Source organism: Bos indicus, chromosome 8, assembly GCF_029378745.1.
Source record: "Bos indicus isolate NIAB-ARS_2022 breed Sahiwal x Tharparkar chromosome 8, NIAB-ARS_B.indTharparkar_mat_pri_1.0, whole genome shotgun sequence".
NCBI classification, from domain to species: Eukaryota; Metazoa; Chordata; class Mammalia; order Artiodactyla; family Bovidae; genus Bos; species Bos indicus.
This window is the reverse complement of record NC_091767.1, coordinates 12,359,224-12,384,305: the sequence shown is the minus strand read 5'-3', so window position 1 is coordinate 12,384,305 and position 25,082 is coordinate 12,359,224. Positions and strand designations below refer to the sequence as shown.

The 25,082-nt window shown below is 36.3% G+C and overlaps 1 pseudogene; it reads right to left on the bottom strand.

Moving 5' to 3' along the window:
* The window catches only part of LOC109562442 (abl interactor 1-like), a 170,192-nt pseudogene that overhangs the window by 108,153 nt on the left and 36,957 nt on the right, over positions 1-25,082 (bottom strand).

Below are 25,082 nucleotides of genomic sequence, written 5' to 3'. Positions count from 1 at the left end.
ATATATGGGAAATCTCTACACCATCCATTCTCTAGGAACCTAAAACTGGTTTAAATAAATGAAATCCCTGAAAAAAAAGTGATTTAAGTTAAATTGATGCTGTTAGGGTGGGCCCTAATCCAATCTGACCAGAGACCTTCTAGGAAGAAATCTAAACACAGAGGAGATACTGGGATAAAGACACAGAGGAAAGATTATATGAAGGCAAAAGGCAAATACAACCATCTTCAAACTATTTGCTGACACCTTGATCTTAGACTAGCCTCCAAAACTGTAAGATAAATAAATTTCCCTCTTTAAACTACCCAGTCTGAGATATTCTGTTAGGGAAGCCATAGCAAACCAATACAAAACCCAAGAATTATGGTATGATGAAAATAACACTTTATTTTTGCAGTTCTCTTCCAAACACTGATAATCATAGTACAATTATGAGAAAAAAGATTGGGCAAATTCCACTCAACATAAATACTATAAACTATCTGGCCAGTGATCCTAAAAATTATGAAGGTCATCAAGAAAAGAAAAGCCTGTGAAATTTCACAGCCAACACAAGCCCAAGAAAATGGAAATAAATTTATTCTGGGTGTGATTAAGGAGCATCAAAGAGGATCTTAGATTAAAAAACAGTCTATGGGAATATGAATAAACATGGATTTAATTAATAAATGTATCAATATTGGTTCACCAGCTGTAACAAATGTACCACACAAATATAGATGTCTATAATAGAAAAAATATGGTGCAGAGTATATGAGAACTCTATATGCTATGTTCCAATTGTTTTTGCAAATCTAAAACCATTCTAAAATAAAAATTTTATTTAAAAAGAAGCCACAAGGACTGGTATAAATTAAAGAGTCTGAACAGATGAAGCATCCAAATACAAAAAATGAAAGATGATTGGATCATGAATTGAAAAGAAGTTCTAAAACCCAGGTTTGTTTGTTTGTTTGTTTTTTTTTCCTTTTAAAAAGGTGAAATTTAAATACAGTTCCTATAGCAAATGCCATTTTTCATGATGGTGTAATCACTCACCTAAAGCCAGACATCCTGGACTGTGAAGTCAAGTGGGCCTTAGAAAGCATCACTACGAACAAAGCTAGTGGAGGTGATGGAATTCCAGTTGAGCTATTTCAAATCCTGAAAGATGATGCTGTGAAAGTGCTGCACTCAATATGCCAGCAAATTTGGAAAACTCAGCAGTGGCCACAGGACTGGAAAAGGTCAGTTTTCATTCCAATTCCAAAGAAAGGCAATGCCAAAGAATGATAAACTACCGCACAATTGCACTCATCTCACATGCTAGCAAAATGATGCTTAAAACTCCCCAAGCCAGGCTTCAGCAATATGTGAACCATGAAATTCCTGATGTTCAAGCTGGTTTTATAAAAGGCAGAGGAAGCAGAGATCAAATTGCCAACATCTGCTGGATAATTGAAAAAAAGCAAGAGAGTTCCAGAAAAACATCTATTTCTGCTTTATTGACAATGCCAAAGCCTTTGACTGTGTGGACCACAATAAACTGTGGAAACTTCTGAAAGAGATGGGAATACCAGACCACCTGACCTGCCTCTTGAGAAACCTATATGCAGGTCAAGAAGCAACAGTTAGAACTGGACATGGAACAACAGACTGGTTCCAAATAGGAAAAGGAGTACGTCAAGGCTGAATATTGTCACCCTGCTTATTTAACTTCTATGCAGAGTACATCATGAGAAACGCTAGGCTGGAGAAAGCACTAGCTAGAATCAAGATTGCCGGGAGAAATATCAATAACCTCAAATATGCAGATGACACCACCCTTATGGCAGAAAGTGAAGAAGAACTAAAGAGGCTCTTGATGAAGGTGAAAGAGGAGAGTGAAAAAGTTGGCTTCAAGCTCAACATTCAGAAAACTAAGATCATGGCATCTGGTCCCATCACTTCATGGCAAATAGATGGGGAAATAGTGGAAATAGTGGCTGACTTTATTTTTCTGGGCTCCCAAATCACTGAAGATGGTGCTTGTAGCCATGAAAACTAAAAGATGCTTATCCTTGGAAGGAAAGTTATGACCAACCTAGACAGCATATTGAAAAGCAGAGACATTACTTTGTCAACAAAGGTCCATCTATCAAGGCTATGGTTTTTCCAGTGATCATGTATGGATGTGAGAGTTGGACTTAAAGAAAGATGAGCACTGAAGAATTGATGCTTTTGAAGTGTGGTGTTGGAGAAGACTCTTGAGAGTCACTTGGACTGCAAGGAGATTCAACTAGTCCATCCTAAAGGAAATCAGTCCTGGGTGTTCTATGAAAGGACTGATGTTGAAGCTGAAACTCCAATACTTCGGCCACCTGATGCGAAGAGTTGACTCACTAGAAAAGACTCTGATGCTGGGAGGGATTGGGGGCAGGAGGAGAAGGGGATCACAGAGGACGAGATGGCTGGATGGCATCACCGACTCGATGGACGTGAGTTTGAGTGAACTCCGGGAGTTGTTGATGGACAGTCTGCAGGTATGCTGCAGCTATGGGGTTGCAAAGAGTCAGACACGACTGAGCGACTGAACTGAACTGAACTAATTTTTCCTAAGGTGAGATGAGGACTATGTAGAAGATATATTTATGTGATTATAAAGAGAAATACCCTTATTAGAAGATGCACATTGCAGTATTTAGAGCAAAAATAATATGATGCCTCCAACTTTCAAATGGTTTGAAAATGTTTTCAAGAACATATACTGAATTATATGTATATACTAAAATGTAAACAATTGCTAAATCTGGGTGAAGAATAAATCGGTATTTGCTGTACTATTCTTGGAGATTTCCTATGGATTACAAAACAATTTTTTTTTTTTAAGTTCAAGAAGGTTGGTACTGAAAAGTTTAGGATCCTTCAGCATTGTTTTTAACTAAATGATATCATGTGTTCATGACTAAATAAAGGTTAAGACTCCATATTTACATTATTTAAGTAACATGGTTATATAATTATACCTACACTTAAGTCTCTATGGCTCCCCTCTATGAGGCAGGTAAGGTGTCTGTTATCCACAGTGTCCTAGTTAAAGATACAACACTGAATAATTTAATTTAATGTTCCTTGTATATTTGAAAGACTTCTCTAAACAAGCATTAGAGCAACTGGGATCTACTCTGGGGACCTGGGTTAGTGGGAATTTGGCACTGGAAGAAGATGGTGTTATCTTCCCTGCTTTCTTTGTGTGTGGTAAAAACAGTTTGCAAAACTAAGGTCTAAATAAGCATATTTATCATTTATGGAATAGCCTCCCTTCTGACTTCATTTGTTTCATAAGCCCTTGCTATATATTGTTTTCATTTTCAAAAAATGTTAATTTACAGTTAAATATCCAAAGAGATGAAGTGAAATGGAAGCTTCAAATTATCTTTAAACTTATTGCTCTGTAGAGATTGCTTCTAGTCCTTTTAGAAATGTTCATATGAAAATTCACTGTTATTTAAATAACAGTATAATAATAGAGAGACTCTGTTTTAGTTCCAAGTGCCCTTGACTCTACTTCTAATGAATAGTATGGTTTTTTGCAAGCTTCACTTAAGAATGTATCATTAATATATTTCCAGATTAAGAAAGAGAAATTAAAAAAAATTATATTCAGTGGTTGCATTGTATAGAAATGCCTTCTGGATCTTTCTATTATTGAAAGTGAAAGTTAAGTCACTCAGTCATATCCAACTCTTTGCAACCCTGTGGACTGTAACCCGCCAGGCTCCTCTGTCCATGGGATTTTCCAGGCAAGAAAACTGGAGTGGGTTGTCATTTCCTTCTCCAGGGGATCTTCCCAACCCAGGGATTGGACTCTGGTATCCCACATACTAGGCAGACTCTTTACCGTCTGAGCCACCAAGGAAACTTAAACTAAATTATCTTGAGTCTTATGTATTTAAAATCTACCTAAGAAATATACCAAATATGACCACTATCAGTTGAGTGCAGGCAATAAATAATCATAATCTGACTTATTTAGGCTAAAGTTTCGAAGTTAAATCTCCCTGTATAAATCTTACTGAAGACAAGTCCTGTTTTCTGTAACCACTTAGACCTTATTGCCTAATTTCTAAGAAACCCCCAAAACATTAGAACTAAAGCTAACATTGCAACTAAATTTACCACTTTTCCTGGTCGTTTTTCCCATTCCACACCAAAAGGCTATTCAGCCTCCACTCCACTACAAGTCTTGACAAAGCAGGTAATTTGCTACAAGATGTTTTCCCTTTCAGTTTCCTTATTTCAATACATTTTAGGATTTCTCGATATCTTGTGAAATATGACAACCTTCTAAGTGTTTTAAAATTTCCACATAATACCATTCTAGGATGACCTTACATATAGGAGACTTTTCCATCTTAGTTCTAGATACTATATCCCTTTGAAAGTTTTTTATGTTGGCATAATTCTAAGATGGCATATATTCTATTGCTTTTAAAGTTTTCTGTGGTGTTTTCTTATTTTGCATTAATAATGTGATTCTAATGCTCTTTCGAGCAACTAAAGTCACTCAAGTTTTCTTGACATGAATTCTGTTTTTATTTTTGAACTCATATGACAGCTTGCTGTCTGGTTCATTGGTATATTTAGATATTTCTCCCTATTTCTTTCTCAACACATTTGTATGTATTTTCATAATTCCTTTTTTATACCTTCCTATCCCAGAACTACTTTTTTTTTTTTCTCATAAAAATGTAAATAGGCTATATCTATCTGTGGCAGGCTGGGGGGACATTCACAGCTTCCTTTCCTTTTCCTGGTATCACTTGAACATTATAGTTCTTAGCCTTGCACACAGTAGGTTTGCACCATGAATCAAGTATTTTCTTTTGCATCACCAAGGAAAAGTTACTTGTGAATCTGGTTGACTGTTCATTTTTTAATTTGTTTTTCTTTTTAAATACATCATACATTATTTGACCTAAAGATGGGACAGATTACTTTCTTATCCCTCGTTCACACTTCCAGGACATTTCCCTTTTTCTTTCCTAAAATTCTTGAGCTTTGATTTGTACTTCATCAGATTATACCATATGCTACTTTTCTCTGCTCTGACCTTCCATATACCCCAAGAGCACTTGATTTATTCCTTGAAGATTAGCACCTTAGACGTAGCCAGTCTCTCCATCATTACTGTCATCTTCAACCTTCATGATTTTAATATCCTTGTGGCTCAGATGGTAAACAATCTGCCTACAATTCAGGAGAACTGTGTTCGATCCCTGGGACAGGAAGATCCCCTGAAGAAGGAAATGGCAACCCACTCCAGTGTTATTGCCTGGAGAATTCCATGGACAGAGGAGCCTGGCAGGCTACAGTCCAAGGGGTCGCAATGAGGCAGACATGACCGAGCAAGTAACAACATATGATGATTCTGCCAGTATCTAACTTTTTGAAATCTCTTCTTCCAAAGACTTTGTCTTCCACCCTTGCTTTATTGGCCACTCTTACCTATGGTCACAGCCCACCTTTTTATCACTAGCAAAACCAATAGTTTGTCAATATACTCACTCAAGCATTATATTCTCTTGCTAATATCTGTCTTCCTAGCTTACTTTCTCTATTACTCTAGCATAAATAGCTTATCTACATTTAGACTTAGTCTACATCATCTATCTTCATTCTTTGCCTTTACTTCCCACCTCAAACTGTTAAAAAATCCAATGTTCAAAAGTAAAATTGTCTTGTATTAATGCTCCACCTTTCATGCCCTGCTATTACTGTTTCACATTCAATCTTGTTAAGAACAGCTCCCCACATCTTCTTCATATACCTTAACAGCTGAAGATAAGTAGAAATAAGACAAAATCATGTTGGTTGGTTCTATATTCAGCAGATGACCGAAAAACCCAACGGGCCTTAATTTTGTAAGACATTCATAATGCATTTCCCACTAGTGGGAGGATATGATAATTTCAGCCATGGATGACTATATAACAGTATTTCATAGAGGCACAGTATTTCTTAGAGGCTGTATAATGTAGTTGATAACATCCCAGAAGTCCATTTGACATCCTCTCTTGAGACTCTAATATTCAGTTTGAACTTATCATTCTATAAAAATGAACTCATCTTTCCTCCAAATTGGTCCCTTTCTTCACATCTTATGTAAGGCCCACACAGTCTTCCGACCCTGCTGATATTGAGTACATTTCCTGCACATGTTCCTTCACTCTCCTCCAACCACACCAGCCTCCTCAATTTTCACAAATACCCTACTGATTTTCTGCCTGCTTGATTAACTCAATTTTTCCAAAAAGGCATGTTAAAGCATTCAACTATAAAAGTGGAATTATCTATTTCTTATTTCAATTCTATCAGATTTTACCTGAGCATCACCATCAATCAAGTTGATCTGATTAACATTTATAGAATACTTAATCCAACAACAGTAAAACATATACTGCATATACTGTTTTCAGATCACAAAAGAACATTCACCAATACAGACCACATCTCTAGGCCATAAGTACACCTTAACAAAATTAAATGCAAATAAATCAAATAAAGTGCACTCTAATAAAGTTTATTTAGTGACATTAAATTAGAAATCAATAACAGGAATGTAACTAGAAAATCCCTAAATATTTTTTTTTTTACTTATTTTTTTTTTAACTTTACAATATTCTATTGGTTTTGCCATATATCAACTTGAATCCGCCACAGGTCTGAGACTAAACAAAGTACTTATAAATAACATTTGGGTCAATAAATAACTTTCAACATAAATCTGTTATTTTAAAACAAATTAATATGAAAACACAACTTGTCAAAATTTGTGGATGTTGCAGAAGTAATGCACAGATGGAAGTTTATAGCATTTAATAACTACACTAGAAAAGAAGGTGATCTAAAAGCAATAATCTAAGATTACATTTTATGCAACTAAAAATGAAGACTAATTTAAGCCTAAAAGAAGCAGAAGAAAGGAAATAAAAATTATTTTATAAAAAACAATGAAATTGTATACAGGGGAACAATATGAACAGATTAGTAAAAATGATCAACATCTACCCAGGCTAACTATGAAAAAGAATAGAGAGAAGGTACAAATTACTAATCTCAGATATAAAAGAAGGGTTATCACTGCTAAACTAATGAGTATTGAATGGATAAATAAGGGATATTAGTAATCAAAACAGTGTTATCAGTGAAAGAACAGACAGATAAATCAATGCAACATAAGTACACTAACATAGTCAACTTATCTTAGACAAATGGAGCAAAGACAGTCTTTTCAATGAATGGTGCCAGAACAACTGGACATCCACACACAAAAATAAATCTAGACACAGACCTTATACCCTTCACAAAACTGTAAAACTCTTAAAGATAACATAGGTGAAATTTAAGATGACCTGCAGAGAAGGCAATGGCACCCCACTCCAGTACTTTTGCCTAGAAAATCCCATGGACGGAGGAGCCTGGTAGGCTGCAGTCCATGGGGTCACTAGAGTTGGACACGACTAAAGCGACGCAGCAGCAGGGGTATGGTGATGATTATTTAAATATAATACCAAAGGCATAGAACATGAAAGATAAAATGGGCTCCATTAAAATTTTAAAAATCGGCTCTATGAAATACAGTGTTGAGAGAATGAGAAGACAAGCCATGGACTGAGAAAAAAATTGCAAAGACACATTTGATAAGGGACTATTACCCAAAACGTACAAATAAGAATAAGATAATGGTGTAGGCTCTGTATGTGTCAGGACAGGAAGTATATGGGAAATCTCTGTATCTTACTCTCAATTTTGGTTTGAATCTAAAACTGATATTTTAAAAAGCTTTTATTTAAAAAAAGGGAACATTATGAACTTTATATGGCTGCAAACTTCATAATTTGACACAAACTACCAAAATTCACGCAAGGTGAAACAGATAATCTGAATAGGCCTATATCCCTTTACAAATTTGAATCAATAATTAACAACATTAAAAAAAAAGAAAAAGTAGAGAAGATCTAAAAGACTAGCAATGAGCACACCTAGTACCCAGATCGTGGTTTCTAATACCATTCTCCAATAAAAGGAGCTAGGACACTATAAAGAAATGTGATTCTAGGAGTGGGGAGTAAATATACATAATAACCCTGGCCCATCTTATAGTCGGAGAAGGTAATGGCACCCCACTCCAGTACTCTTGCCTGGAAAATCCCATGGACGGAGGAGCCTGGAAGGCTGCAGTCCATGAAGTCGCTAAGAGTCAGACACGACTGAGCGACTTCACTTTCACTTTTCACTTTCATGCATTGGAGAAGGAAATCGCAACCCACTCCAGTGTTCTTGCCTGGAGAATCCCAGGGATGGGGGAACCTGGTGGGCTGCTGTCTCAGGGTCGCACAGAGTCAGACACAACTGAAGCGACTTAGCAGCAGAAGCAGCAGCATCTTACAGTGTCAAAAAGTAATGAAATGTTTAAAAAATGTAGATAGGTAGATTGATGATAGATAGATGAGAAATAGATAGGGATATGTCAAAGGGGCACAAGATCAAACTAAAAGAACTCTTAATAGTCAAACTGGACAAATGAACAACAAAGTGAACAACCCCAAGTGTAAAATATGAGACCTATGAGTGTATACTAATATAATAAACGTGGCTGAAGGGAAAAATCTGAGCTGCAGAAGAATTCAAAATAACTGATACAGACTCTCTGTGCTATTCATAGTGACTTCCTTCCGAAGAGTTCAGCCTGGAAAGGAAGGTATTTTTTCAGTGGAGAAATCTGGCAAACACTACCTAGTCAAATGATCAGGTTAACTCAACAGTTATAAATCATATTAATAGTATGTGGTGAAAATACTTTACCTCTATGAGCTTGCTCACCCAAACCCACAAATCCCATCTAACCACGAGAAAAACACCAAATTATCAATAGAGTGGACATCCTATAATATGTCTGATCAGGATTCCTCAAAATTGTCATGGTTATCAAAGAGGAGCCTAAAGAGACATATAACTAACTATAAGGAGATATTATAGATAGGATGCTGGAACATAAAAAAAGGACACTAGATAAAAACTTAGGAAGTAAAAATAAACTGTGCATTTTAATTAATAACACATCAATATTGGTTAATTATTGGTAAGAGTGTACCATATTAATGGAAGATACTACTAATAGAAGATACTGAATATGGGGTATATGGGAATTTTCTATACTATTTTTATCACTGTTGTGTAAGTCCAAACTGTTTTTTTTTTTTTTAATAAAGCTTATTTTACAAATTGCATACCTACAGAATCCAATAAACAGCACACAGCATCACCAGACTTGTATGTGTCAACAGCTACCACTCACAACTGATAGTTTCTCTATCTTCTTAATAAACTTTGGTAGTGAATATAGGTTGCCTCCAAACTTAACACAATAGTGGCCTGGAGTAAAATCTTAACAGTCTCAGCCAATATTTAATTAGTTTAAATTAGAATATGAAAAGTGAAAAGAAAGTGTTAGTTGCTCAAACCTGTCCGACTCCTTGAGATCCCATGGGCTGTCCGACTCTGTGCGACTCTGTGTCCGACTCTGTGCGACCCCATAGACAGCAGCCCACCAGGCTCCTCTGTCCATGGAATTCTCCAGGTCAGAATACTGGAGTGGGTTGCTATTCCCGTCTCCAGGGGATCTTCCTGACCCAGGGATTGAACCCAGGTCTCCTGCATTGCAGGCAGATTCTTTACTGCCTGAGCCATCAAGAAAGCCCAAATTAGAACATATTGCCCTGTTATTACAACCACAGGAATGTATAGAACTTTGCCATTGATATAAATATGACTTAATTTTCAAATCCCAAGTCATATTTTGCCTATATATACAACACAGGGCTTTTAAATAATTCCAGCAGCAGCAGCAGCAGGTGTTACTTTTGTAGAGGACTGGGCATGCTGCTAAGTCACTTCAGTCATGTCCGACTCTGTGCAACCCCAGAGACGGCAGCCCACCAAGGCTCCTCTGTCCCTGGGATTTTCCAGGCAAGAACACTGGAATGGGTTGCCATTTCCTTCTCCAATGCATGAAAGTGAAAAGTGAAAGGGAAGTCGCTCAGTCATGTCTGACTCTTAGCGACCCCATGGACTGCAGCCCACCAGGCTCCTCCATCCATGGGATTTTCCAGGCAAGAGTACTGGAGTGGGGTGCCATTGCCTTCTCCGGGATTGGGCATACCTGGCTATTATTGACAGAATCTGAAGAAACAAACTAAACTACTTTTACTATAGAGAAATAAAACAAAGAAAGTTTCCAGGACATGATCTAGACAAAGTACATTCAATAAAAGAGGGACAGCTATTCATTTAAGATAATTTTAGGTATCATGGAGGTAGAGGTGGTCATTTATTTTATAGTTTCAGAAAAATTGCTGAAAAGTAAAAATCTGACAGATGATCATATATGAAGCTACAGACGGGCCAATGAATTTAGATATGAGAATAGTCTTCCTGAATGCTCTTAAATTCTGCATTTCTTTATACAATCACACAAAGATCAAAACATGATCAAAAACATAACATGGCAGCTATTCAGACAACATTAGCACTAAAATTAATGAAACAATATTCATAACCTAAAGTTTGAATGACAACAATTTGAATTACACGAGCAATAAATCATCTTCATAACTTCTTATTATATTCCAGGAAAAAATCCAACATAAATGGTTTGATGAGCCAATACATTTACTGAAGGCTTATTTTTGTGTATTTCACCCACATTTAATCAATGTTCTAAGAATATTACTTCAATGCGATGTGTAGAGAAGTAGGTATAAATATAGACATAAATTAATATCCTGTGAATTTTCAGACCTTAAGTAAAGTTTATAATGTTGTGATTTGCAGAGGCTTGTATTATCATTGCTCATATCTAGATGTGGAGGTGAAAATGTCCACATATAGCTCTTAATGCTCTAATTTGATCATTTTTTACACACCTCTTTCCCTCAATATTTTTTGCACTGTCTCCTGTACCACTTTTTTTTTTCTTGGTATGACTTAGATGTTTTATTATTCTTTTTAAAAAATTTTTACTGAAGTATGTTTGACTTACAATGTTGTGTTAGTTTCAGGTCTATAGCAAACTGAGAACAGTATGGAAGTTCCTTAAAAAACTAAATATAAAACTACCATATGACTCAACAATCCCACTCTTGGACATATATACAGAGAAAACTATAATTCAAAAAGATACATGTTTCCCAATGTTCACTGCAGCACTATTGATAATAGCCAAGACATGGAAGCAACCTAAATGTTCACCAAAAGAGGAACAGACAAAGAATATGTGGTCTGTATGCATATATACATATATATATATACATATAATGAAATATTACTCAGCCATATAAAAGAACAAAATAATGCCATTTGCAGCAACAGGGATATAATTAGAGATTTAGTGGTTATCATCCCACTTATTTTCTTGACAACTTAGCATCTACTGTGGCTATTCAGGTCCTTATCTTATGAATAAGTGCATGCAAAAGCCTCTCAACTGGTCTTCTCTTAACAAGCCTCATCTTTTGTAACTATTTTATGAATCTGAAAATTTTCTGAGTGTCATGAAATTAATGTACCTAGAGCATGTACTCTGAGCACTCTACCTTCCACCCCTGTTATTTAAACATTGTTTCCTCAAATTCTGTTAAAAATTAAAGTCCATTTTTTCTAACCAACTGTTCCAGAATAATATAAGATATTCCTTCCAGAAACATATTATCTATGAATATTAATCTTCTACATATCATTGAAAAATTATGTATCATCTATGTGCCTTATCAGATCAGATCAGTCGCTGAGTCGTGTCCAACTCTTCTCGACCCCATGAATAGCAGCACGTCAGGCCTCCCTGTCCATCACCAACTCCCGGAGTTCACTCAGACTCACCTCCATCGAGTCAGTGATGCCATCCAGCCATCTCATCCTCTGTCGTCCCCTTCTCCTCCTGCCCCCAATCCCTCCCAGCATCAGAGTCTTCCAATAAGTCAACTCTTCGCATGAGGTGGCCAAAGTACTGGAGTTTCAGCTTTAGCATCATTCCTTCCAAAGAAATCCCAGGGCCTTATAGTCATTTATAATAAGAAAACCTCTGTCACAGGGTGGTTAGTAAATAAAGACAAAACAGGAAACACTTAAGAGTGTTTAGCTCTTAATAATTAGCTCAATAATTAGCTTAATAATTATTATCTACATCATCATTTTTATTCATGTATTAACATAGACTGGTCTTTGTTTTAGCTTTCACATCTTGATCCACATAATGCTACAAGAGGGAATATTCTCACAATTCCTTCCTGTTAATCCAATTTTTACACCTCTTTAAAAACTGGTGAAATTCTCATCAGCATTCCTGCCAATAGTTTTCCAACTCCTATTAATTAAAACTTGCATTATTTTTATGTCAATTCTCTATCTTCCAATTACTTTCCTGTTACTACTGCCTTGGGTGAAGCCTGTAATTTTAATGGACTTATTGTGTATAATTTTTTATTATTAGACTTTAAGCTTATTCATTCCATTTTTCTTATCTCTATTCTCCCATGCTTTCCCAAGGTTGAACGGACTTCTCTTCTCATCCAGGCTTCACTATTAGTAACTGGCCAAAGATGACAGTAAAAATCAGGCAATATTAAATAATCCCCTTGCCCATCACTGCTCCCAATATTTACATACACAGATACTATCTGTACACAAATACTGTCTGTATTTGTGGAGGATGTTTCTTAGTGTGGGTCCCTCAGAAGCAGACAAGGAGGAGTAAATCTCTGTGTATCAGAGATGTGTTAAATGTGCTCTGAGAAGAAACCTGTAAAAGAGTAGGGGAAGTAGCAGAGAGAAGGAGAAGACCAAATCAAGCAAGGGCATAAATTTAGCAACTCTCTTAGAGAGTAATGTCAGCCTGATCTTGAAGGGAAGCCCTGGAATGTATACTATGTGTCAGTGTTTCCCCAACTGGATATAAGGGAGTTGGGCTTTTATGCTTCTTCCTCCATCAATCACTGGTTAATTCTGACAACAGGCTCACAGGCATTTTCCAGAAAGAGCAGGTAGCTTCAGCAGATGGAGAGAAGTTCTCTGAGTTCCAGGTGAATACTATTAGGCCCAAATTCACGCAAAAGCCTGGAAACAACCTATAAAAATAGCAAATGGGACAGGAGTTTCTCACTTTGGAATGAGTATCAACCATGTCCATTCCAGAAGGGAAGTGGAAATTCTCTCAGCCTTGGGATCTTCTCCCTCAGCAATGACTTTAGCAGTACCCAAAACTCAGATCAAACACACCTTTCTCACTCTCACGCTAAAAACTTCTCACTCTTGAAATAATGCCTAGTAGCACATTGTACATTTTCATTATCTTCATATTCTTTATTGCTCACTGAAATGATCATTTCTAGGAAAAAACTGTAAACTTGAATTCATCATAAAATATATCCTTCCCAATATCATTTAAATTCATCCTAAAATACATTAGGCATAGATGTCTTTCCAATGTTTTAATAAATCTTCAGATGAAGATGTTTCCTTTTCAGATAATTTCTATGGTTCCAAATGATTTTCTATGAAACAGCTATTCCCTCATTTAATCTCCTATTGATAGAGCCAAGATTTTATCTGTTCAAAACTCTTCTCTCATTCAGGAATAATTCTTTATTTTTCTAAGCCAATAATTATTTTCCCCATGTTTACATATCAGAATATTAATACATCCAAAGATGTACAATTGTTTCCAAAGTGTAAAGCAAAACTACAGATTAAATTAAATATATTATCTTAGAGAACAGCTTTTACTCAAAGGTGTGATTAATAAATTCCTATTATGTATTGAAGTAATACAATATTGTTATAGGGAATATATATGAATAAATATAATATAAAAGAATTATAAAGAATGACTATGCTGAATTGCCAAAAAGGTTAACACTTCAAAATCAATTAATGTAATACATTATACTAATATAATAAAGGACAAAACCTGAATGGAAAGAGAAAAAGACATTTAACCAAACCCAATATCCATCCATGAAAAAAGCTCAAAACACAAGTTTAGAAGGAACTTCTCCAACCTGATAAAATACACCTATCAGAAACTGACATTTAACATCATATATCACAGCAAAAAACTGTACAGTCTCATAAAGCTCAGAAATAAAACAAAGGTATCTACTCTCAAAATCAGGCAAAGAAAAAAAATAGAAGGCACTCAGATTAAAAAAGAAGAATAAGAGTACCTTTATTTACACACAACATGATCCAGGTTACACAGATTCCTAAGAAATATCCAGTAGTCACATATGGATGTGAGAGTTGGACCACAAAGGAAGCTGAGCACCAAAGAATTGATGCCTTTGACCTATGGTGTTAGAGAAGACTCTTGACAGTCCCCTGGACTGCAAGAAGATCCAACCAATCAGTCCTAAAGGAAATCAGTCCTGAATATTCATTGGAAGGACTGATGCTGAAGCTGAAGCTCCAATCCTTCGGCCACCTGATGCGAAGAACTGGCTCTTTAGAAAAGACCCTGATGCTGGGAAAGATTGAAGGCAGGATGAGGAGGGGATGACAGAGGATTAGATGGTTAGATGGCATCACTGACTCGATGGAATGAGTTTGAGCAAGCTCCAAGAGTTGGTGATGGACAGGGAAGCCTGGCATGCTGCAGTCCATGGGGTCACAAAGAGTCAGACACGACTGAGTGACTCAACTGAACTGAAGAAATATACAAAAACAACCACTAAAATCAAAAAATAAATTCAGTAAGTTCACAGGACAAAAATAAATAAAAAGTCAAATGTATTTAGACTAACAGTGAGCAATTAAAAATGAAAGTAAAAACACTTTGCATCAAATAAAGCAGGGAAAAATATCAAAATAATTATGAGAACTGTACAATGAAAATTGAAAAATACTGATCAGAGAAATCAAATATGACCTAAATAAATGGAGGGAGCTTTCCTTTCCTTTTCATGGATTAAGAGTCTTGAGATGATTAAAATTAAATTCATTCTAAAATTGATTGGTTATACATTCAATGCAATCCTTATCAAAATTCCAGCAGATTTCTTCCCTCTAGAAACTTATAAGTTAATCTTAACATTTATACGGAAAGGCAAAAGCCACAAAACAGCAAAAGCAATTTTAAAAAAGAACAACACAGTTGGAGGACTTGACGGTTCCCAATTTCAGACTTACTACAAAGCTAGAGTAATCAAGAGAGTGTGGTACTGAGAAAATGATAAACATACACACAGATCAGTAATGCAAAATTAAGAGTCCAGATATAAACTTTACATTTATGTAAGATAAACACAATTTTCAACAAAGGCTCAAAGGCAATTCATTTAATGGAGAAACAATAGTCTTTCAACAATGTCCAAATATGATGAGATGATTCTAAACTATTCTCTCACATTATACTTAAAAATGAGCTCAAAATGAATCTGAGACATAACTGCAACCGCTAACATTATAAAGCATTTGAAGAAAATAAAGAGAAAATAATTCTGATTTGGGGTTAGAAAAATGTTTCTTAGACACTAGAAGAGAGCATCATCCATAAAAGAAAAAAATGATAAAACGAGTTTGGTCAAAACTGAAATCAAAGGTACTTACAAAGCATCTTTTTAAATACAGAAAGACAAGATGCAATCTGAGAGAAAATATTTATTAAGCCTTTATCTAGTAAAGGTCTTGTATCTAAAATTTATAAACTAAACTGGTAAGTGAATAACTGGAAGACAAATGATCCACTCTAAAAATGAACAAAAGTTTCAAATAGACATTCCATCAAAGAACTATGAATTTAGACAAACAACAGAAGGAAAGATGTTCAGCATCATATTAAGGAGAATGCAGTTTAAAGAACAGTGACTTACCACTTTACATATACTTTACAATGATTCAAAAAGACAGACAGTAGTATCTATTGGCAGGGATGTGGAAGAACTGATATCTTCATACACCGCAAGTGAGAAAGTAAAATGGTACAGTACCTTTTTAAAACAGTTTGGCATTTTCTTAAACACGTAAATGTAAATTTACCACATGACCCAGCAACATCACTCCTGGGAATCTAACCAGAAGAAATGAAAACACATGCCTGCACAAAAAATTCTATGTTGTTTGCTGCTGCTACTGCTGCTAAGTTGCCTCAGTCGTGTCCGACTCTGTGCAACCCCATAGACGGCAGCCCACCAGGCTCCCCCGTCCCTGGGATTCTCCAGGCAAGAACACTGGAGTGGGTTGCCATTTCCTTCTCCAATGCATGAAAGTGAAAAGTGAAAGTGAAGTTGCTCAGTCGAGTCCAACTCCTAGCGACCCCATGGGCTGCAGCCTACCAGGCTCCTCCATCCATGGGATTTTCCAGGCAAGAGTACTGGAGTGGGGTGCCATAATGCCCCCAAACTAAAAACAATGAAATGTCTATCCACCAGTAAGTAAATAGTACAATGTGGTATATTCATACAGTGGATTGCTATTCAGCAATAAAAAGGAGGAAAATGCCAATACCTGCCATATGGATGATTTTCAATAACATTATACAGTGAAAACTAATTCAGCCACAAGCAACCCTTCCACATATTTTATGACTCAATGTATATGAATTTGCCATTAAAAGGATAGAAAGTAGGTTAGTGATTGACTAGGACTAGGGTTAGGAATGGAGAAGGCAATGGCACCCCACTCCAGTACTCTTGACTGGAAAATCCCATGGATAGAGGAGCCTGGAAGGCTGCAGTCAATGGGGTCACTGAGAGTCGGACCCGACTGAGCAACTTCACTTTCACTTTTCACTTTCATGCACTGGAGAAGGAAATGGCAACCCACTCCAGTGTTCTTGCCTGGAGAGTCCCAGGGACGGGGGAGCCTGGTGGGCTGCCGTCTGTGGGGTCGCATAGAGTCGGACACGACTGAAGCGACTTAGTAGCAGCAGCAGCAGCAGCAGGGTTAGGAATGTGGGGTGACTAGGAAAGATATGAGATATCTTTTTGGAGTGCTTAAAATATTCCAAAATTGGATTGTAGTGATAGTTATACAACTCCATATACTTAACAAAAATTAAACTGTATACTGAAATCAAGTAAATTTTTATCGACGTAAATTATACTTGAAGAAAAGCTGTTAAAAAATCCTGACATTTATGAAGGCCTCTCCCTATTTCACTGGTTAGTACCAGAGTTACTGATAAGGGGTCCTCTCAACTCACAAGTGCATAACCATTGGCAACTCTGTGCTCCTGTGCTTAGTAAAGCTCTTCTTTCTCTTCACTCTGCCACCTCTGGCCTGCTAGCAAACTTGGGCTGTTCCTTGGCGAGATCAAGTTCTACATGGTTTTACCCTATCCATTTGTTTTGTGGTTCATGGAGATTCCTTATCAATTTTTTGTATTAATGATGCTACAGATGTAAAATTTATTTATTTTGCTGTCCTTGTTTGTTTTTCCTAGATAATTTGGAGGACTGAGTAGTGTAAAACTGCACTGTTATCATTATCTTTCACTGTAAGGAAATCCGAACTGCTTTTTAAGTCTTAGGGGAAAAAAAAAAAAATCCCAAACAAGAGACAATAGACATGATAATGCTAGACACATATGTAGCAGAGAGATGAAAGTCACAATATTGTTACAAATGTCAAGTGAAGAAATCAGAAAATACAGAAATATTTAGGACACAGCACCACAGTGACTTTACAGATAAATAGATATGCTTGTATAGAAGTACACACACAACCCTTACTTCAACTGGATGATTCCTATTCATTTTCATAGGCCAATGTGGAATCTTCCCTGGTAGTTCAGCTGGTAAAGAATCTGCCTGCAATTCAGGAGTGAAAGTGAAAGTCGCTCAGTCGTGTCCAACTCTTTGTGACCACAAGGACCCATGGAATTCTCTAGGCCAGAATACTGGAGTGGGTAGTCATTCTCTTCTCCAGGAGATCTTGCCAAACCAGGGATTAAACCAAAGTCTCTCATATTGCAGGCAGATTCCTTACCAGTGGAGCCACAAGGGAAGCCCAAGAATACTGGAGTGGGTAGCCTATCCCTTCTCCAGCGGACCTTCCTCAACAAGGAATAGCAATGCAGGAGACCCCGGTTCAATTCCTGGGTTGGGAAGTTCCCCCAGAGAAGGGACAGGCTACCTGCTCCAGTGTTCTTGGGCTTCTCTGGTGGTTCAGATGGAAAAGAATCCACCAGCAATGTGAGAGACCTGAGCTCGATCCCTGGGTTGGGAAGATCCTCTGAAGGAGGGCATGGCAACCCACTCCAGTATTCTTGCCTGGAAAATCCTCATGGACAGAGGAGCCTGGTGGGCTGCAGTCTATCCATGGAGTCATAAAGAGTCAGACGTGACTGAGCTACTAAGTGCAGCACAGCATATGTAGAATCTACTTATTTTTGGCCAGAAAAACATTCCCTGATCCACGATATCTGAGTTAGCTGCACCAATATTTATAGTATTCTTTTTTTTTAATGTATCAAATTTATTAAAAGTGGGTGTTTACTTATTTCTTCCTCTAAAGTATGAGTGATTAGAAGCTGCTGGCACTGTTAATCTTATTTATCTTAAACCCAGCAGCTGAACATATGTTTATTGAATTAATTAGCCATCTAATCATTCCTTCATTTCTGAGTCTCACTATATGTAAACCAGCATATTTCTTCATTTTAGCTAGAATTTATTTCTTATTTAGCTCAACATTTCTTCAGGTCATATTTCTGCCTTATACTTGTATTTAAACTTCTGGTTTTTATTTTCCCACTTATGCATTTCTGTATTTTCTTCCATTTTTGAATGTCCGTGGCATGGTATCTATATCTGTCTTGTGATATTTATTTCTTTCCATCTTGCATAATACTTGTCTTTTTTTTTCTCATCCCAGCTACTAAAATTTAAACCATCTGCAGAAACAATTGGGACTTTCTTTTTATTCCTTACTAGATTTTGCACAGAATAAGTATACAATATGCAATGGATTTAGAAAAACTTAGATTTGTTGAGGATATAATGTGTGCTAAGCTTGTGTCCCCATGGACAGAGGAGCCTGGAGGGCACAGTCCATGGGGTAACAAAGAGTCAGACATGACTGACTAAGCACACAAGCTTGTGTTAAACTTGGAGACATAGTCTAGGTGTTCTATCAATTGCTGGATCTGGTTGACAAGAGATTCAGAAGCCACTGAACAATAGTTAACTGCCTGTTTTCCTCTACTTATGTTAATCAGAAAACACTATGAAATGAACCTAGGTAAGAACTGATTTCTTATGGCTAATTATTTGTAATGCAGGGATCTCTTACCTATGTGCTATGTTTTTGAAAAACAGTATATGATTGGTAAGGTTCCAGGCAAGAATACTAGAGTGAGTAGCCATTCCCTTCTCCAGGGGATCTTCCTGACCCAGGAATCCAAATTGGGTCTCCCTCACTCCAGGCAGATTCTTTACCATCTGAGCCACCATGTGAAGCCCAAGGTAGCAAAAGTGAAGCCTTTAATTGTTGTTTAGTCACTAAGTTATGCCCAACTCTTTTGCAACTCCATGGATTGTAGCCGGCCAGACTCCTCTGTCCATGGGATTTCCCAGGCAAGAATATTGGAGTGGGTTGCCATTTCCTTCTCCAGGGAATCTTTGCAACCCAGGGGTTGAACCTGTGTATCCTGCACTGGCAGGTGGATTATTTACCACTGAACCAACAGGGAAGTCCATAAGCCTTTGTTCACTGACTTGTGATCAAAGATTTTGAAAAAAAAGTGATTTGCACTGATTTCTTTATCTAGTGTTATTCAAAGAAGAGTGAGTCTCCATTGGACTTAAATGTTTAAGTTCCTCTCCAGTGATTGAACTATGAAATTGGAGCAAATAAACGGCTTCTCATTTGGAACAAATATGCTCTTAGATTTTAAGATTCTAAGATTATTACCAGTCTAAAACTTCCAGATTTGGCAGAATACCCCAAGAAGACCAAGGTCATGCTCCATGCCAGCTCTAAGCCAAATTACTTCAGTAGAACCCTGTGACAGAAAATGCTGCTGTCGGTATGTGTAACAAACTGAACTAATAATGGATGTTAGAAAATTTGCAGAACATTTTCTCTCTTTCTTAGAGTAACCAGTAAAGAAATTTAAAAAAAAAAAAAGAAAGAAAATGAGAGTAAGGAGAGAGCTAAATATATTATTCCTTCAAGCTTGCTCTGAAAGTATGCTCAAGCAGCAAAGGGAAAATATTTGACATTAAACCAAGTTCAGAGTTTGTATTTTTAACTTTTTTTATCTGAGCATTCTGTTTACTGAATTGACATTGTTTGTGACTTTAAAGTGATTGCAAGCATACCAGTTATCCCAAAGTAAGCAGATATCACAGTGAACTAGAGTAGTGATCCAAGGAAACATGATTTTTCTCCACTCAGTGAAATTATATGTAACAGTTGGACTAGAATATATTTTGGCATTTGAACATAATAAACATTGAAACTTGTTAAAATACAAATTACATTTTATTGGTACAGGAAAGGAGGCTATAGGGAAGGGCTGCAGTTCTCCAGCATCATCTATGCTTGAATGGGCTAACTCTATCTCGAGGACTAATACTGAAAAATAAAAAAAAAACTGACATTTCAGAGCCATGCCCTACAAGCTAGTTTAGTTGTGACAGAGCTATTTTTCCCATTCTGCTTACTTCTTGCCTTAGGAGCAAAAAAAAAAAAAAAAAGAAGAAGAAGAAGAAAGAAAGAAAAAAGATACTCATAATTCTCCTTCAATTGCAACAGATATTTATGTATGTAAATGTTTAATCTAATATCTAGTTTATATATGCTCAACCTCAGGGAGATTCAGTGTTGAGCATATTCTCAACCAGGAGGAATTTGGCTTACCAATTAACCTAAAGGATTTCTGTCATGTAAATAATGACCATCATGTCTTGACAACCTTATCAAAAATGATACCCCTTTTTTCTATTTGTTTTATCCACAGCATTCATCAGTACTTTCTGATATGTATATACACATATGTATATGTGTGTATATGTACTGTTGCTGTTGTTTCGTTGCTAAGTTATATCCAACTATTTGTGGCCCCATGGACTGTTAGCTTGCAAGGCTGCTTTCTCTATCCATGGGATTTTCCAAGCAAGAATGCTGGAGTGGGTTGCCATTTCCTCCTTCAGGAGATCTTCTCAACAGGAATAGAATCCACATCTCCTGCATTGGCAGGCAGATTCTTTATCACTAAGTCACCTAGGAAGCCTGTGTATGTATTATTTATATCTGTATGACTATCATCAACTTCTTTCAGAAATGAAGCTCCATGAAAGTAGTAACTATTTAGTTTTTCAGCATTATAATACCCAGTGCGAAATCATGTGAGACTCATGGTGGAAATTCTGTACATACTCAAGTAGTAAATATGCAAAACATATGTATTCAAACCAGTAATGTTGATCAAAAACAAAACAAGATATGCAGTTAACCTGTGAGAAACAAAGCTTTCAGTCTTAGCTGTTAGAATATCTATTCTTATACACTGTGAATCTCTAACTAATAAATAACACAGTTTATCCAATATCTGTAATTTTATGTGTCAGTATGGCAGAATAAAATGTTGCCCACTTTTTAATGGTTTCTCAGAGAATACTGTTACAAAATAATCCGTGGTTCTAATTCTAATCATTGATCTACTGGTGATACAATTTTAAAGATTAAAAGAGAAAGAAATGTGAATTATTGCTAAGGCATTGGGGTTCAAAATAGCCACTGAAATTTGAAGTTCAAGGAGCCATAAAAAGTTCTTTCTAGTTACTTAATGTGTCACTTTTAAGGTTAAAATTCTTTATTTCACCTAATTTTAAGGTGAAATTGCAATTTTCAGCACATTTCTACTATGGTCATTTCCATTAGGGTTATCCCCTAAGTTACTATCGTCACATTTGCACAGAGAGCAGGCAGAAAGCAGTTAAATCAGTTACTCTTTATGTTAAAAGTTCACTTCCATAAATGCTACAGGTAATACATTTAATCAATATTTTTAATTTAAATAAATTTGCTCTGATAAAGGATTGGTATTAGACATTTCACAAACAGTTAGCCAGTTCTCAAACAAATCTAAAAAGAAATAGATGTTGACATATAGCTCTTTCCTGTCACAGCTACTTGTTTTCCTTTAATTGGCTTCAGTCTCTAAATCGATATAAATCTGAATCAGTTTTTAAATAACTTTCTACATTGCTTTTATCCTACATACTTCCATACTGCATATTATTTAGATATGTGTTTGCAAAATTTAGCCATCATCCTCAGACAAAAATAGCCTTAAAATTAATTGCAAAGTTGAATTTGTTGCATACTCTAAAGATGATGAGTCACTATAACATAAGAAATAATAACTTTAAAAGGACTTTATAACGGATTGTGGGACAACATCCTATTTAAATGTTCTGATTTTTATACAAATATATTGAAGCCTGTCTCTCTTCAGGAATCACAAAGAAAGTCTTGCTTACTCTGATCATGATGAAGGATGAAACAGACAAGAGGAATTTATCTTTGAATATAGCCTTCCCTTGGATTATAACAACACATTTAAAAGAAGACTTCAGTAATATTCCATTCTTCTAATAAGTTTCAAGTGAGTAAAGTTTATTTCCAGTGTATTTTTCCAAATAATTATTTGAAAATATTATTTCCAAATAAAGACACTATTGATAAGAAAATTTTAACTTTTAGTTTGAATTCAGAAATGAATTTAAATAAGCACTTTAAAAGAGTCTTAGTTATTTCATGTTGATAGTATCACTATATTTTGTCTACTGTTTTTCAAAGAGAACAAAATAGCAGGACATATATATATATATATATATATATACTCAAGGGTAAAATATAGTCATCATGTTGAGTTTTGTTGAAATACGCAAAATGAGTAAAGGAGGTGAATGGCTTTATTGTATTAGAAGGTAAACCAAAAAATGAAAAAATTAAATTAAACAAAGGGATATTCTATTATTTTGATCTGTGATCATTGTCCTTATATTCTTAAACTATTTTAATTATTTGGAGATCAGAAGGTGATGAGAGGGCAAAGGCATCAATTGGAATATCACTTTAAAGATTTTAACAAAGCCCCTCAAGTAGAGTGTAAATACCACTGAAGTCAGAGAGTTTTCTGTCCCCCTTCTGGCCTTTATATCAAGCTTTCCTCATTTCTTGCCTTTCCTCAATTTTTTCCTTTTTTTTTTTTTAAATATCTTTCCAGCTTTACTGAGATGCAGTGGACATAAGACATTGGGTAAATTTAAGGTGTATGACATGTTGATTGGATACATTTACATATTGCAAAATGATAATCACGATAACATTAGCTAACATCTGCATCCTGCCACATAATTACCATTTCTTTTTGTGGTGAGAACATTTAAGATTCACTCCCTTAGCGACTTTCAATATGGAATTTAGAATTATTAACTATGATCACTATGCTGTATATTAGATCTCCAGAACTTATTCATCTTATAACTGGAAGTTTTTACTCCTTGATAAACATCTCCCCCAGCCTTTTGCCCTTGGTAACCACCAGACTAGTTTTTTGAAAAAGATCAATTCTATTAAGAAATTTGCAAATATATAAAACAATGCTACTCCTCTCACTACTCTTTTTTTCCCCTTTTGGAAAATGTAATTTTTTTTATGAGGTGTTCAGATTATCTTCAACTGTGCTTTAAAGTGTATAGTATTGAGATTGCAGTAAAACTAGGAAACCTACTAAATATTTACTTAAAAAGCTACCCTTAAAGAAAAGGCAGAGTGTTTACCAAAGACAATAGGACCCTCCTTTTTCACTGCTGCTGCTGCCGCCGCTAAGTCGCTTCAGTTGTGTCCGATTCTGTGCGACCCCATAGACGGCAGCCCACCAGGCTCCCCCGTCCCTGGGATTCTCCAGGCAAGAACACTGGAGTGGGTTGCCATTTCCTTCTCCAATGCACGAAAGTGAAAAGTGAAAGTGAAATCGCCCAGTTGTGCCCGACTCTTAGCGACCCCATGGACTGCAGCCTACCAGGCTCCTCCGTCCATGGGATTTTCCAGGCAAGAGTACTGGAGTGGAGTGCCATTGCCTTCTCCACCTTTTTCACTAGTATCTATATTAAACATGCACAGATTTCTAGAAATTCCTATGAACACTTTTGGTGAGAAATATTTTGTTTTGTCCTAATTTATTATATCTCCTGTGAACTAGTCAATAATTTAATAATGAGAATTCATTCTATTTGCTCTTTCAAATTTCACTGAATGAAAAAAGCTAAAGGAAAACTTGCTATGGAGATTACTGGACTTTCAAGGTGTTTTTTTTTGTTTGTTTGTTTTCCTACTTTTGAATGTATATATGTTTGACTGGGGGCTTCCCTGGTAGCAAAGAATATGCCAGCAATCCAGGATACATAGGAGATGCAGATTCGATTCCTGGGTCAGGAAGATCCCCGAGAGGAATAAATGCATCCACTCCAGTATTCTTGCCTGGAAAATCCCATTGACAGAGGAAGCTGCTGGGTTGCAGCCTGTCCATGGGAGTCACAAAGAGTCAGACACAACTGAGCGCACACACACAGGAAAAGTCCATGCCTCTGTGCGCTTCACTTGTTCACACTTGTTCTACTTGGTTTTCTAACACTCTACCACCTCTTCCTTTCATTAAATGTTAAGGGACAATTACAATGGAGTGCATCAAAGCTAAAAATTCCCTGTCAATAGTATCTTTCGGTTGCTCTTTCTCTATGATCGATATCAAACTGCTCTGCAAAGGGGAGGTACATCATCACCTCGGGGACTTCTAGCCCTAGCCATGCTCCACATTCTGACTTGGGTGTTGTATACTGGTTCTGCCCTGGGAAAATGTGTGCACCTACCATATGTTCAGTAGAATTTCTGGGACACTTGAAAACCAAGTGATGCTTGTAAATGTTACAGGCCTATGGGTTATACATAATGCAGTGTTGGTAAGTTCAAAAGAAGAAACAAAATGCAACTTCTGCAAAAAAAAATAATTAAACATGTTTATCAAAAGTCTGGTTTTTTTTTTTTAAAATTGAAGT